This window comes from Sciurus vulgaris (assembly GCF_902686455.1).
Source record: "Sciurus vulgaris genome assembly, chromosome: 6".
NCBI classification, from domain to species: domain Eukaryota; kingdom Metazoa; phylum Chordata; class Mammalia; order Rodentia; family Sciuridae; genus Sciurus; species Sciurus vulgaris.
Window position 1 is genome coordinate 119,408,513 of NC_136466.1, and position 16,855 is coordinate 119,425,367.

The following is a 16,855-nucleotide window of genomic DNA, read 5'->3' on the forward strand; positions in this document are numbered from 1 at the left end:
TGGCACATGTGCAATTCCAGTGGCTTGGGAAGCTGAGGCAGGAGGATTATAAATTCAAAGTCAACCTCAGCAGTGAGCCCCTAAGCAACTCACTGAGAGTCTGACTCTAAATAAAATACATATAAAAAAGGGATTGGGATATGGCTCAGTGATTGAGTGCCCCTGGGTTCAATCCCCGGTACCCATCCCCCCAAAAATACAAATAATGATAATTGTTGTCAAGAATGTGGAGGAAAAGGTACAATCATACATTGTTGGTGGGACTAATTAGTATAACCACTTTAAAAAGTAGTTTGGGATTCTGCAAAAGAGTAGGAATGTAGCCATGATATGACCCAGCTATTCCCCACTCCTGGTATTTATCCAAAAGAACTAAAGTTAACATCTTATAGTGATAAATACACACCAATATTTATAGCATGCAATTTACATAGCAAAGTTATAGAACCAGCCTAGATGACTGCATAAATAAAATGTTGTATACTCAGTCACAAAGACAAATTAAGTTGTGTCATCTGCTGATAAAAGGATGGAAATGGAGAACATCATGTTAACAGAAATAAGTCACTGAAAGTTAATGGCTGAATGTTTTCTGTCATATGTGAAAGGTAGAGAGAGGGGTAGAAAAAAGTAAAAAAGGGATTTTATGAAAATAGAAACCAATAGATTAAAGGAAGGAAAGGGCATGCAGAAGTATTATGGAATTAAATCTACCAAATCATGCTATGTCCATGTGCAAATATACCACAAGGGATCAAATATATGTATATGTATACATATGTATATATATATATATATATATACACACACACACACACACACACATGTATGTGTATATATATATATATTATAATGCTCTACTATAACTTCTACTATTGCTACTAATAATACTAAAAAATAGATGAGTAGAGTAGAGCAAGTGTATCAGGGAGAAGAAGAAAGGAAGAAAAAAGGAAAGTAGTGAATATGAGATTGATCAAGTTATGTGCATGTATGAATCCCACTATTAGGTATAATTATAATGTACCATAAAATTGTTTTAAAAAGCTGGGCATGGTAGCACATTTCTGTAATTCCAGTGGCTTGGTAGACTGAGGTAGTAGGATCTGTGAGTTCAAAGCCAGCCTCAGCAAAGGCTAGGTGCTAAGCAACTCTGCAAGACTCTGTCTCTAAATAAAACACAAAATAGGTCTGGGGATATGGTTCAGTGGTTGAGTGACCCAGAGTTCGATCCCCAGTACACCCCCAAAAAATTATTTAAAAAGACACCTCCAACTTACCCATATACTATACGGTATTTTGAACTAAAACTATTTTCCACTCCCTGTTGTCTACTTCTTTAAGCAACCCAACAGGTCACAAGTAACAACAATGAATAATAGGAGGCCAGTTCTGATATGTCAGTTGCCCTATTTTAGAAACTGACCTGTCTGAATGTAAGTGCCCTCCACATTCTCTCTATAGCTGTCTTAAATAGCTTGTGGTCATATTAGGAGTAAAGGTATTTCATTCTAAATCTACTACAAATACACCAATATTCATAGTTCTAGAAGTGGTCGTATTTCAGGAAGAGTCAAGCAATGGAAGCAAGGGAAGAGAAGTAACTAGAAATGGTTACTAATAGCCCTGCTATAATTTCTATGAAACTTTTGCCCATGAATCAAAAACCTTGAATACCATATTTAACCAGTATATTCCTATAATTTAGAAGAACACTTGGCACACAGAAGATGCACAGTAAATATGAAAGCACTTGCCAAGCATGTGTGAGGCCCTGAGTCCCATTCCCAGGAAGCAAAAAGAAAACAAAACAAAACCAAATACCTGGCAAGACCCTAGAGGAATACTTCAGGTAAGTAATGTCTACATATATGATGTGTTAGTTGGGGATCCCCAGGAAGTAGAGGCAGAGGCAAAATTTTATCTGATACTACTTTATTGGGGGATTTATGGGTGGAAAAAGGAAGAGGAACATGAGGATGTGGATTTTGGAGTAGGCCTTTAAATGGTATCAAGTACAGTCTGGAAGGGCCTATGAACTACTATGTACCAATGTAATGTATGACCTACAGTGTGTTGAGGGATGAAGGGAGAACAACCTATCTCTAGGTGTTTATCTGTTATTGGTTCAAGATTTCCTCACAGAGCATTAATACCTCATTACATACTGAGAACCAAGTGGGTGGGTCTCACGGCACCTCACACTTCAGTGGCAAAAGAGAAGCCCTGGGAGGTGAGTGCTGTTACTTTAATTTCTAGAGGAGTAGTTATACAGAGCCCACCTGAAAGGTATTCCAAGGAAGTTTCTAGAACAAGTGGCCACAGGCCTACAGACAGTTGAGACTAGAATTTTTAGAAGCACAAATAAATATACAGTGGCATAGTTACATAATGAACTACTATTCAACCATGAAAAGAAGTTATGTGTATACCCACCATTATGGATAAATATCAAAAACATAACACTTAATGAAAGGAATACATTCTATTTCTGTAAAATTCTGTAAGTCAGATTAATTTACAGTTTAAAAGATCAGAATAATGGTTGCTTATAAGAGATGGAACAAAAACAATGGGAAGGAAAATAAATGTTCTGAAGTGAGGGTAATACTTTATGTCTTGATGGGAACTAGGTTACATAGGCATGTACGTGTGCTACAATTCATTGAATGAACATCTAAGATTTCTGTATTTCATGATAGGCAAAATTTATACCAAAAGAAAAATATAAATGAAAAGGTAACACATTCATACATGGAATGATTTATCAGAAACGAACTATGACAGCACAATTAACATGTTTTTTTTTTGTAAAATTATGCAGAAAAAACAAGATATATATTTTATATGAGAAGAAATTTTTTTTATTTAGAAAGTCAAAAGGTGAAAATTTTGGCAATTCCTTTAATGGGAAGTAGGAAAGGATATAGATTGAAAGTATTGGTTAACTGGTCTTTAACTTTTTAAAAGTTTTAAAAATAACATTCTAGATAACAGCCGTTCTAACTGGAGTGAGATGAAATCATAGGGTGGTTTTGATCTGCATTTCTCTAATTACTAGAGATGTTGAATACTTTTTCATATATTTGTTGATTGCTTGTTTATATTCTTCTGTGAAATGTCTGCCCAGTTCCTTAGCCCATTTATTGATTGGGTTCTTTGTATTTTTGGTATAAATTTTTTAAGTTCTTTATCAAGAATACAAGCAATAAGTGTTGGCATGGATATGGAGAAAAAGGCACACTCATACATTGCTAGTGGAGTTGCAAATTGGTGTAGCCACTCTGGAAAGTAGCATGGAGATTCCTCAGAAAACATAGAATGGACCCACTATTTGATCCAGTTATCACACTCCTCTGTTTATACCCAAATGACTTAAAATCAGCATACTACAGTGATGAAGCCACATCAATGTTCATAGCAGCTCAATTCACAATAGCTAGATTGTGGAACCAACGTTGATGCCCTTCAATAGATGAATGTATAAAAAACACTGTGGTGTATACACACAATGGAATATTATTCAACCAAAAGAAGAATAAAATTATGGCATTTGCAGGTAAGTGGATGTAGTTGGAGACTATCATGCTAAGTGAAATAAGCCAATTCCAAAAAACCAAAGGCCGAATTTTTCTCTGATAAGTGGATGATGATACATAATGAATGGAGGAATGTTGGATTGTGTGGAGGGGTGGGGAAGTGGAGGGAAGGAAAGATAATGGAATGAGACAAACATCATTACCCTAGGTACATGTATGATTACACAAACAGTGTGACTGTACATTGTGTACAGAGAAATGAAAAGCTGGACCCCATTTGTGTATAGTGAATCAAAAAATAAAAGTAAAAAAAAAATCAACAAATCCTCGTGAAAAATTCTAATTTAAAAAAATTATATTAACAATCATTTAAAAACAAAAATAAAACACATGGTTTCCATAGAAATTTTATTATTTATCTTAATATGTAAATAGATTTAAATGCATTTAGTATGTAGTAATTGACTCCATCCTCTCAGATAATTTTTTCTTCTCTGTCTGAAGCATAGAAAAAGACAAAGTCACTGGTTAAAAAACCAAAACTAAAATCAAAACTGGCAACTGGTTAGAAGAGAGAAGTCTATAATCTTTGAAGTTTTTTTTTTTTTCTCAATTCCTCTAGGTTATGTCTAAGTACACAGGTCCATGCAGCATGCACACATAGTTACAAATACACATTTAAAAATATATTTGTATTATAAAGTTCAAAGAATGCACTGATAATTATTTAGTAGCAATATTTTACTTCAACTTTCTACTACATATCACCTTTCAAAAAAAAAAACTCAGTACACACATTTAACTGAATATTAGTATGTGGAATAATGCTGTTTCTAGCAAAAGATGTTTGAGAACTTTCTTTGAAATGAAGTTGACACTAAAGTGCAGAAAATGTAGAAAGTCATAGTAAGTAGATGACTAATAAAGCACCTAGCCCCCATTTCCCAGAAAAAATACCATGAAAAATAATATATATGTATTTTTGGTACTGGGCATTGAACCCAGGGGCACTTAACCACTGAGCCTTGTATTTTTACTTTGAGACAGGGTCTCACTAAGTTGCTTAGTGCCTCACTACTTTGCTGAGACTGGCTATGAATTTGCAATCCTGTTGCCTCAGCCTCCAGGGCTGCTGCTATTACAGGCATGTGCCACCAGTGCTCAGCTATGTGAATATTTTGATGCTCTGTCATTTTTTCTTTTAATTTAAAATACATGCAATTATAAGGCATTTAAATTTAAGATTCTATATTCTCATGAACTGTGGTACATTAAGAAATACCCACCACAATAAATAATATATATCATGGTTGTATAATGCAATTTTAGATTTGCTATGGTTTGCTTAATATTAGCACTTATTAGTTATTCAGAGTACTTGTCTTTTATCTTTATAAGTATTCCATATAACTTTGTACCTGTTATTTCTTCTGTCTCAAATACTCTTCCTCTGTTTCTATGAATGGCTCGCTGATTTCTCACCCTTTAGGTCTCATCTCAAATATCATTACCTTTAAGAGTCCTTTCTGGAAGGCCCTGCCTAAATTAAAGCAGCATCTCCTGCCTCTCTACCCAAATAGCCACATATCAAATTAACTGTCTCTGAGGGTAGAAAACAATAAGCAAGTCACTTGATCTACTTAAGTTCCATCTTTCCTGAATGTAAGTAAGTGATGATGTTTTTTTTCTAATCTACTTTGCAATATTCTCATGGCTATTAGAACCCCACATAATATGTAAAAATGTTTTATGATCTAAAGTTGCTACATCAATATAATATGCTATGATTTTTCTATTACAGGTAAAACACACACATACACCGTTTGCCCAACAGGCTAAGGACAAGAATACCTCTAACCCAAACTAAGTTTTCTGGTTCTTTTTGACTTCAGCATCTGTGGATAAATTTCTGCTGTTGCAATCAAAATATCCAGAAATTTCACCATGAAGAGGATAGTATGATTACAACAATGAAGGTATGATTGGCATAGGCTTTAGCTCAACAGAAAAGTTTATACCAACAAGGAAACACTTGTATTAAATTTAGAAATCTATTTCATGTATTCAATAGTTTGGTTGGCATTAGGGGAGGGTTGTAAATTTCATAGCCCACTAAATTACAATTTAAATATAACATTAAGATCCAGTGTTCATATGATTTCTAAAATTATACCTACTTTCTAATTTGCTTAATGACAAAATTTCTGAAAAATAATGGGTGAATGATATAATCAGAATAATATTCTCATGAGAAAGAAAGAAAAAGCAGGGGGTATTTTTTTTTTTTTTTAAGTACTGGGAATCAAACCCAGAGCACTTTACTACTGAGCTACATTCCCAACACTTTTTATTTTTTATTTTGAAAAAGGGCCTCACTAAGGTGCTCAGGCTGACCCTGAAGTCGTGATCTGTCTACCTCAGTCTCCCAAGTAGATGGAATTACAGGTGTGCACCACAGCACCCAGCAGGGAGTAGGTTTTAACGGGATGTAAAGAGAATTTCCACCAAGTCTTTTTCTGTCATTTCAAGTTAATATAAATAGCAATAAAATGTTTGAGGCAAAAGTAGATTACACAATATGCTTATTCAAAACAAAACACTGAGTTTCCTGAGAAAGTTGGCTTCTAAAACCTACAATTATATCTGCATAAAAGTATAACTTTATCTTCTCCACCTTATTATGTTCATTGATGGTCTAGATTTAGCACTTCCTGTCATCCTGAAGACTTTGTCCTGATTATGAATTTGTTTCCCAGAAAGGAAGCACATCCAGTATAAATAATTGTGTGCTTCTCGGTGTAGATGCTAACTTTTACTTTGATTCATTTGATAAAGTTTATTTGGTGAAGTACTATCATATTAACTATACTTAAGTTATAACTTAAAGTTAAAAGAAAAGCACAAAACAAACAAAAAACATTTGGAAAACATAAAGATTCAGAGTGTAATCTCAGAACACCTGAACAGGACCTAGAATCATCTTGCACCTGGAATGAGAAAAAGTTCAGTGAGAAGGAGGCATCTGGGGTGCCTGGGCCTGGAGAATACAGCTCCGGGCATCTGTGGCAGCATCCTCAGGGGAGCTGTGCCCTGCTCCCCAGGGAAGACCTCAGGCGAAGACAGCATCTTTGGTGGAATGACACAGCCACATAATGTTTATAGCAGCTCAATTCGCAATAGCTAACCTATGGAACCAACCTACATGCCCTTCAACAGATGAATGGATAGAGAAAATGTGGTATATATATCTGATGGAATATTACTCAGCTTTAAAGACGAATGAAATTCTGGCATTTACTGGTAAATGGACAGAGATACAGAATATCATGCTAAGTGAAATGAGCCAAACCCAAAAAACAAAGGCCAAATGTCATCTCTGATATTTCAAAGCTAATTCACAATAGGGGGTGGAGATAGCGAAGAAAAGAGTTACTTTATATTAGGTAGAGGGGAGTAAAAGGAGAAGAAGGGATATGGGGGAAGGAATGACGGTAGAGTGAAACAGACATTATTACCTCATGTACATGTATGACTGCATGACCAATGTGATCCTGCAATATGTATAATCAGAAAAATGAGAAGTTACACTGTATTTATGTATGATCTAGCAAAATGTATAAATGCATTCTACTGTCATGTACAACTAATTAGAACAAATAAAATTTAAAAATTTAAAAAGAGTCAATAGAAACTGTGAGCTTATAAAATAATGACATAAACATCCAAAGTTGTGGTTGGTTTGAAAAAAAAAAAAGTAAGTGTGAGAAAGTTACCCCCCTGTTTGCCCAGGAGCATTCAAGAAGTACCCTGGGTTTCTCGGTGAGGCAGTTTTTGCTGCTTATCGATCCCCTGCTCTTTACCCCATTTGTCTGCTGTGATCACCTGCAATCTACCAGCATATCGACGCCTTTTTTGAGTGCAGATTGCTCACTGTCAGGCGTTTATCATTCGCCATTTGCCTGCCTCTCGCCTGTCGATCGCCTTCCTTACCCCTATCCATCACCCAACGCTCAAGGTTCACCTCTCGATCGTCTGACAGCTGCCAGAAGATTGACTGCAGACCGCCAGTGGAGCACCAGCTGCCTGCTGCTGCCTGGAAGTTCACTGTTACAGTACCAGCAGGTTTGATTACACGTGGCTGCTGCCATTTTGAGACAACAGCCAGGCCCTGTAGGACCCCTGGCCGGACTGACTGAGTCCGGTCTCCAGGATCCCTCAGCCCAACCTCCCTGCCTCTGGGACCCTCACATCAACTGACTGCTCCCTGCCGCCAGGACCCCCAGACCAACTGACTGTGCCCTATCATGGGGAACCCAGACCAACTGATTGCACCCGGCCTCCTGGATCCCACAACCTCACCAAACACACCCAACCTCCAGGACCACTGCCGGACCAACTGCATCCTGTCTCCAGGACCTCCAGCTGATCACGTCCACCCCTGAGGTGCAGCTCCCCATTTGCCAACACATTTGGAAGCCAGAGCAGCCATCTTGGATAATCCTGGAAGCCGCCGATCTTCAGGTGGGGCAAATCCCATCTTGAGACACCTGCTGGAGGCTTGAAGCTCATTGTCAGGTACCTCTTATACATCAGGCTACTGAACACTGGGAGGTTTCATTAGTATATGACTATTATACAGTACATTTTCTTTTTTCTCCTTTTTTTTAAAAAAATATATGTTTTTATTTCTTTATGTTTCTTGCTTTCTTTTCCTTCTGTTTACCAGTTCCCTCAGAGTCGCTTTCTCCCTTATTTACATGATGTTATTGTCCCCATAGGGGCTATTTGGTCTAGGATTGCATAGTGTCTGATTTGAGTACTGCTAATATTGATCTCCCTTTAAAGAAAGGGCTTTGGACACCTATAGGGCCACTATAAGCCTATAGGGGGAAATCTGCAATACCCCAGATCTGCAGCACTAGAGGGGAAGATACATGAACAACATGAAAAAACAAGGGAAGAAAATGATCCAAACAAATCTAGATTCTATAGTAATATAGTACAGTATGTTAGAAGAAATGTCAGAAAAAGACTTCAGATTATACATGATTAAGATGATTCGTGAAAAAAAGGATGTGATAAGAGAGCAAATGCAGGCAATGAATGATAATACCAAGAAGCTGAAAGAGCACCTGCAGGAAGCAAAAAATCATTTCAACAAAGAGATAGAGATTCTCAAAAAAAAAAAAAAACCAAATGGAAATCCTTGAAATGAAGGAAACAATAAACCAAATAAAAAACTCAATGGAAAGCATCGCCAACAGACTAGACCACATGGAAGACAGAACCTCAGACAATGAAGACAAAATATTTAATCTCGAAAATAAAGTGGCCCAAACAGAGAAGATGGTAAGAAATCATGAACAGAATCTCCAAGAACTATGGGACATCATGAAAAGACCAAATTTAAGAATTATTGGGATTGAGGAAGGCACAGAGATACAAACCAAAGGAATGAACAACCTATTCAATGAAATAATATCAGAAAATTTCCCAAACCTGAAGAATGAAATGGAAAATCAAATACAAGAGGCTTACAGAACACCAAATGCACAGAATCACAACAGATCCACACCAAGGCACATTATAATGAAAATGCCTAATATTCAAAATAAAGATAGGATTTTGAAGGCCACGAGAGAAAAGCATCAGATTACATATAGGGGGAGACCAATATGGATAGCAGCCGACTTCTCAACCCAGACTCTAAAAGCTAGAAGGGAGTGGACCAACATATTTCAAGCTCTGAAAGAACATGGTTGCCAACCAAGAATCCTATACCCAGCAAAACTAACCTTCAGATTTGAAGATGAAATAAAATCCTTCCATGATAAACAAAAGTTAAAAGAATTTACAAATAGAAAGCCTGTACTACAGAATGTTCTTAACAAAATATTCCATGAGGAGGAAATGAAAAACAACAATGTAGGTCAGCAAAGGGAAGAACTACCTTAGAGAAAAACCACTCAAAGGAGAAACCAAGCCAACTTAAAAACCAAAAATAAGCCAAATGCCTGGGAATACAAATCATTTCTCAATAATAACCCTGAACGTTAATGGCCTAAACTCATCAATCAAAAGACATAGACTGGCAGAATGGATTAAAAAGAAAGACCCAACAATATGCTGCCTGCAGAGACTCATCTCATAGAAAAAGACAACCACAGACTAAAGGTGAAAGGATGGGAAAAAACCTACCACGCACATGGACTCAGTAAAAAAGCGGGGGTTTCCATCCTTATATCAGATAAAGTGGACTTCAAGCCAAAGTTAGTCAGAAGGGATAAAGAAGGACATTTCATACTGCTTAAGGGAACCATAAATCAGGAAGACATAATGATAGTAAATATTTATGCCCCAAACAATGGTGCATCCCTATACATCAAACAAATCCTTCTCAATTTCAAGAATCACATAGACCACAACACAATAATTCTGGGCAACTTTAATGCACCGCTGTCACCACTAGATAGATCTTCCAAACAAAATCCAACCAAAGAAACCATCGAACTCAATAACACAATAACCTAGACTTAATAGACATATATAGAATATTCCATCCATCAACGAGTGGATACACTTTCTTCTCAGCAGCACATGGAACCTTCTCGAAAATAGACCAAATGTTATGCCACAAAGCAGCCCTTAGGAAATGCAAAAAAATAGAGATACTGCCTTGTGTTCTATCAGATCATAATGGACTGAGAGTAAAAATCAATGACAAAGTAAAAAAGGAAATTACTCCAACACTTGGAGACTAAATAATATGTTATTGAATGAAACATGGATAACAAAAAACATCAGGGAGGAGATTTAAAAAATCTTAGAGGTCAATGAGAATGATGATACAACATATCAAAATCTCTGGGACACTATGAAAGCGGTATTAAGAGGAAAATTCATTGCATGGAGCGCATTCCAGAAAAGAATGAGAAGTCAACAACTAAATGACCTAACATTACAGCTCAAAGTCCTAGAAAAAGAAGAACAGAATAACAGCAAAAGTAGTAGAAGACAGGAAATAATTAAAATCAGAGCTGAAATCAATGAAATTGAAACAAATGAAACTATTCAAAAAATTGACAAAACAAAAAGTTGGTTCTTTGAGAAAGTAAACAAAATAGATAAACCCTTAGCCACACTAACAAAGAGAAGGAGAGAGAAGACTCAAATTACTAAAATACATGATGCAAAAGGAAATATCACAACAGACACCACTGAGATACAGAACATAATGAGAAGCTACTTTGAAAATCTGTATTCCGACAAAATAGAAAGTACTGAAGACATTGACGAATTTCTAGAGACATATGCTCATCCCAAACTGAACCAGGAGGACATACAGGATTTAAACAGATCAATATCAAGCAATGAAATAGAAGAAGCCATTAAAAATCTACCATCCAAGAAAAGCCCAGGACCAGACGGATTCTCAGCCGAGTTCTACAAGACCTTCAAAGAAGAACTCATTCCAATACTTCTCAAAGTATTCCAGGAAATAGAAAAGGAGGGTACCCATCCGAACTCATTCTATGAAGCTAATATCACCCTCGTACCCAAACCAGGAAAAGACACATCAAGGAAAGAAAATTTTAGACCAATATCCTTGATGAATGTAGATGCTAAGATCCTTAACAAAATATTGGCAAAACATATTAAGAAAATTGTGCACCACGATCAAGTGGGGTTCATTCCTGGAATGCAAGGATGGTTTAACATCCATAAATCAATAAACATAATCCATCATGTCAATAGACTTAAGGATAAGAATCATATGGTTATTTCAATTGATGCAGAAAAAGCATTTGACAATATACAACACCCCTTCATGCTGAAAACACTAGAAAAAATAGGGATAGTAGGAACATACCTGAACATTGTAAAGGCTATTTATGCTAAGCCCATGGCCAACATCATTCTTAATGGAGAAAAACTGAAACCATTCCCTTTAAAAACGGGAACAAGACATGGATGTCCTCTTTCACCACTTCTATTCAACATTGTCCTCGAAACTCTAGCCAGAGCAATTAGGCAGACTAAAGAAATTAAAGGGATACAAATAGGAAAAGAGGAACTTAAGCTGTCACTATTTGCGGATGACATGATTCTATATTTAGAGGATCCAAAAACCTTCTCCAGAAAACAACTAGACCTCATCAATGAATTCAGCAAAATATCAGGCTATAAAATCAACACACATAAATCTACAGCATTTTTATATGCAAGCGATGAAACAGCTGAAATGGAAATGAGGAAAACAACTCCATTTGCAATAGCCTCAAAAAAAATAAAATATTTGGGTATCAATCTAACCAAAGAGGTAAAAGATCTCTACAATGAAAACTACAAAACACTGAAGAAAGAAATTAAGGAAGACCTTAGAAGATGGAAAGATCTCCCATGTTCTTGGATAGGCAGAATTAATATTGTCAAAATGGCCATACTACCAAAAGTGCTATACAGATTCAATGCAATTCTAATCAAAATCCCAATGATGTACCTCACAGAAATAGAGCAAGCAATCATGAAATTCATCTGGAAGAATAAGAAACCCAGAATAGGAAAAGCAATCCTCAGCAGGAAGAATGAAACAGGGGGTATCGCAATACCAGAACTTCAACTATACTACAAAGCAATAGTAACAAAAACAGCATGGTATTGGCACCAAAACAGACAGGTAGGTCAATGGTACAGAATAGAGGACATGGACACAAACCCAAATAAATACAGTTTTCTAATACTAGACAAAGGTGCCAAAATCTGCAATGGAGATAAGATAGCCTCTTCAACAAATGGTGCTGGGAAAACTGGAAAACCATATGCAACAGAATGAAACTAAACCCTTATCTCTCACCCTGCACAAAACTCAACTCACAATGGATCAAGGACCTTGAAATCAGACCAGAGACCCTGCATCTTATAGAAGAAAAAGTAGGTCCAAATCTTCACCTTTTTGGCTTAGGATCAGACTTCCTTAACAGGACTCCCATAGCACAAGAAATAAAAGCAAGAATCAATAACTGGGATAGATTCAAACTAAATAGCTTTCTCTCAGCAAAGGAAACTATCAGCAATGCGAAGAGAGAGCCTACAGAGTGGGAGAATATCTTTGCCTCTCATACTTAAGATAGAGCACTAATTTCCAAAATATATAAAGAACTCAAAAAACTCTACACTAAGAATACAAATAACCCAATCAACAAATGGGCTAAACAAATGAACAGACACTTCACAGAAGAAGATGTACAAGCAATCAACAGATATATGAAAAAATGTTCAACATCTCTAGTAATAAGAGAAATGCAAATCAAAACTATACTAAGATTCCATCTCACCCCAATTAGAATGGCGATTATCAAGAACACAAGCAACAATAGGTGTTGGAGAGGATGTGGGGAAAAAGGTACACTCATACATTGCTGGTGGGACTGCAAATTAGTGCAGCCACTCTGGAAAGCAGTGTGGAGATTCCTTAGAAAACTTGGAATGGACCTACCATTTGACCCAGCTATCCCACTCCTATACCCAAAGGAATTAAGATCAGCACACTACAGAGATACAGCCACATCAATGTTCATAGTGGCTCAATTCACAATAGCCAGACTATGGAACCAACCTAGATGCCCTTCCATTGATGAATGGATAAAGAAACTGTGGTATATATATACAATGGAATATTACTCAGCTATAAAGAATAATAAAATTATGGCATTTGGAGTGAAATGGATGAAATTGGAGAATATCATGTTAAGTGAGATAAGCCAATCTCAAAAATCCAAAAGAGGAATGATCTCACTGATAAGCGGATGATAACACTTAATGGGGGGTCGAGTGGGACAAGAATGGAGGAAGGAGGGACTGTATGGAGGGAAAAGAGAGGTGGGAAGGGTAGGGGGGAAGGAAAAAAATAAGGGAATGAATTAAACATCATTACTCTATATAAATTTATGAATATGCAAATGGTATGCTGTTACTCCATGTACAAACAGAAATAATATGTATCCCATTTGTTTACAATAAAAATAAATTAAAAAAAAAAAAAGAAGTACCCTGACTGTGTGCGACCCCCGCCCCCAAATTTGCTAGGCAGTTTAAATCATATTTTTCTGGTTATTCTGAATAAGGATATGTAGTTTTCAAGGTATTAATATTTTTATCATGTTATTATAGACACTAAGTTAATTGTAGATACTGACAGGTAGGCAAACTCACCAGAGAACATCTGTGTTCTTTGATAACTCAGAAACAATAGAGAATCCTCCATTTGACACAGTTGGTTAACTAAATATTCTAGAAGTTGACTAGATATGAGCTCATTGTAAAAAATTACCCAAAGTAGAGGAATTTAGTAAGCCACTAATAACTACCACACTATTTGCACTAGGTTTCCCTTCTTATGACTGTAGAACCTGATTTTCAATTATTAGATTTACTAATATAAAAATAAATCTAGACATTTTTTAGATTAGCCTTTGAGGCTTTCTATTTTCTTGCCCTAATTTCCATTTCCAGTGCTTCCTTTATTATTCTTCTACAGGTGATTGGCTCCGTAAGTCACAGGTCCTATGTTTTCAGAACTCTGTAACTTTCCTTGCCACCCCTGATCCTCCTTCAGAAACCCCATGACTCTTTGCTGTATGGTTTGTGAAATTCACACTTAGCTTCTCAGATATGTAATAAGTCCCTTTACTGGGTTGTACACTGAGAAGTGGGTGAGGTTTTCTTCTGTATTATCTTTAAGCCTGTAGAAGAGAGTGCTTTGCACATAACAGGAGTTGATGGTTACTGAATGAATAAGTCAAATACAGCTTAAATGGGAAAGATGAACATTGTCAGCAATTTGATAATTTGAATGATTCAATGTGCCACATAAGAAAGTGAAAAGATTTAATAATTGAGGAGTGATTCAAACCTGAATTTTTCAGTTCTCATTCTGTTTCTTGGGCTTTTTGCCTTTTGACCATTCTGTAACTATTCGTATCTTTCTCTAATCTGATGAATACCCTGTTTTTTAATTTATGGTTAGTATATTGGAAGTAAAGGCTCAGGTTTGTATAGCCTATGAGTTCATGAATTATACAGGTTTAATCTTCATGTTTTCTGGCTACTGTGTGTTATCTGTTTGGAAAACTAGTCTTTGTATAGCTCATATCATAGAGCAGTGGCTCTACTGCCTTTAGCCTGGGATCTGTAGGGTTCTCCACAATTCTGGTTATCAGGACCTCAAGAAGTGATGCCTTCCTAAATACATACTTGCTAATCAAAATGACATCGTATTGCTAAAAAACACATTTTTGAGGCTATATGTCATTGTTGAAAACTTTATGCATTACAGAATTTCTTAATAATCTTGTCATTAATAACTATGTCTTGATGTTAAGTTACTTCACCAACTACCTTCATTTGCAAAATATTGAAGAAGAACAAAATGACATTTAAGCAACTCACAAGTTCTTATACCTAATGACTTAATGGTCTGGTTGTTAATTCATATAAAATTATGTTTATGAAGATAATTCAACATTTTAAAAAACAATTAACAGCACATTTATATTTATTTTACTATTTTATAGAATTTGATGAAAATGAGTAATTTTCTAGCTGTTTCTGTTTGTGAGCTTGTCTTGCAAAATTTGTTACCAGTTTCCTTTTGTTTAGAAATGTTCCACATTATACAGATATAAAACATTTCTCTAATTAATGAGTATGTACAGGAGGAATTATGCACTTACAACTCCCTTATTTCCATCTCCAATTATTCATTGCAATGGAATGGAAATTTTAACTACCTTTAATTGGACTGCCTGTTTAAAACATAGAGGTTATGTATCATACTTTGTGGGAACTAGAAATTACATGAATAGATATTATAAAAATTTCCAAAATTTATACCTATAATGTCTTGATATCAAAATCTTCTAAATGTCTAAGTTTTGAAGGAAAAAGGGCATTAAATAAAACTTACATAGCCCTACAGAAAACATTATCATGGCAATAATAGTATCACTTAAAAAATACTGAATGTGTTTTATGATATCAGAATAAAAGTGGACTAGGTTACTATCTATCTGTTCTATGAATTGGCTTTTCCATTTTACGATGTTCAAATGAAATTACTTGAAAAATAAAATGTTTAAACAAAACTTGATAGGTATTATTCATAATGTTAAAAAATTACTCAAGATTTTTCAAGATGGCGGAATAGAGGAGGTCACTTTCCTGGCAGCTCTATGGAGTGAAACCAAGAATGCAGGCAGCTTCTCAGCAAGGTGGATGAACAAAAAAAGTGGGGAAATTTCACTAGAATTTAAAACTGGACATTCAAAGCATATCAGGGACCCAGAAGGTTGGATATAATAAGCCACTGTTGTGGTTGCATGGGAAGCACCAACCACAGTGGTCCCTCCATGAACACAGTAGAGGATAGAGAATTAAAGGAACTCACATTTTGGGAAGGCCCAAGGCATGTCTGGGTATGGAGTGTATAGAGATCAAGGACGTGGCCCGGCAAACCTGAAAGACATGCTGCACAATACCACGTATGGGGTATCACTGCCATTATCATCAGGTGGTTTGTGGAAGACAAAGGAAGGAAATATTTTGCAGCTGCTATGTGGGGAACAGCAGCTAAGGGGGCTGACTCCTGGCAAACCTGAGTTCGGCCTGAAATACAGGCCCGGTAAAAACACACTGCACAACACAGAATGTGCTTAAGCAACCAGGAGAAAATCAAACATGGAGAGAGGTTTATACAGGGAACAACTGGTCATGGAAACCCACCGGCTCTACCCCTCCCCCTCCAATCAGGCTGCTTAGGACAGGCTGGCAGAGACACCTCTGGCCAGGAATTCAGAGGGTGGGGATGGAAAGATTGAAGACTAACTAGAGATCAGGAGACATGGGGTCCTAGGATGACTTAGGGGACTAATAATTGGGTCCCCCACCACACAAGTGGGACCCAGGGGAGATCCCTGGGATAGTCTTCCAGTGTGGACCAGGAAGTACTGGGTGCTGGAGGTGCGCTGATTTAAAATCTCCAAACCAATTATCATTCAGTGAAGAGCCTGGAGCCCACCTAAGACTAAATCCTGCCTCAGGAATTCCACCTATGGGATTACTTCTCTCATTCCAGCAGTCCAGAGGCTAGAGCATCACACTCCAGATGACCCCATATAAAACTGCTGAGAGGAGAAACTGAGAATCTTTTTAACTCCAAAGGAAAGAATTCTTTGACTTTTCATCAAGATCTTTTTTTTTTCTTAAATTCTTTTTTTTCTGTTTAATTATGACCTTAATGGTACATGGACATTTCAATA

The 16,855-nt window shown here is 36.5% G+C and overlaps 1 protein-coding gene across 3 annotated transcripts in view; it reads right to left on the minus strand.

Annotated features, from left to right (window-relative positions):
* Window positions 1-16,855, minus strand: part of RNF180 (ring finger protein 180) — a 270,237-nt gene that overhangs the window by 82,470 nt on the left and 170,912 nt on the right. The gene's annotated exons all lie outside the window — the stretch shown is intronic.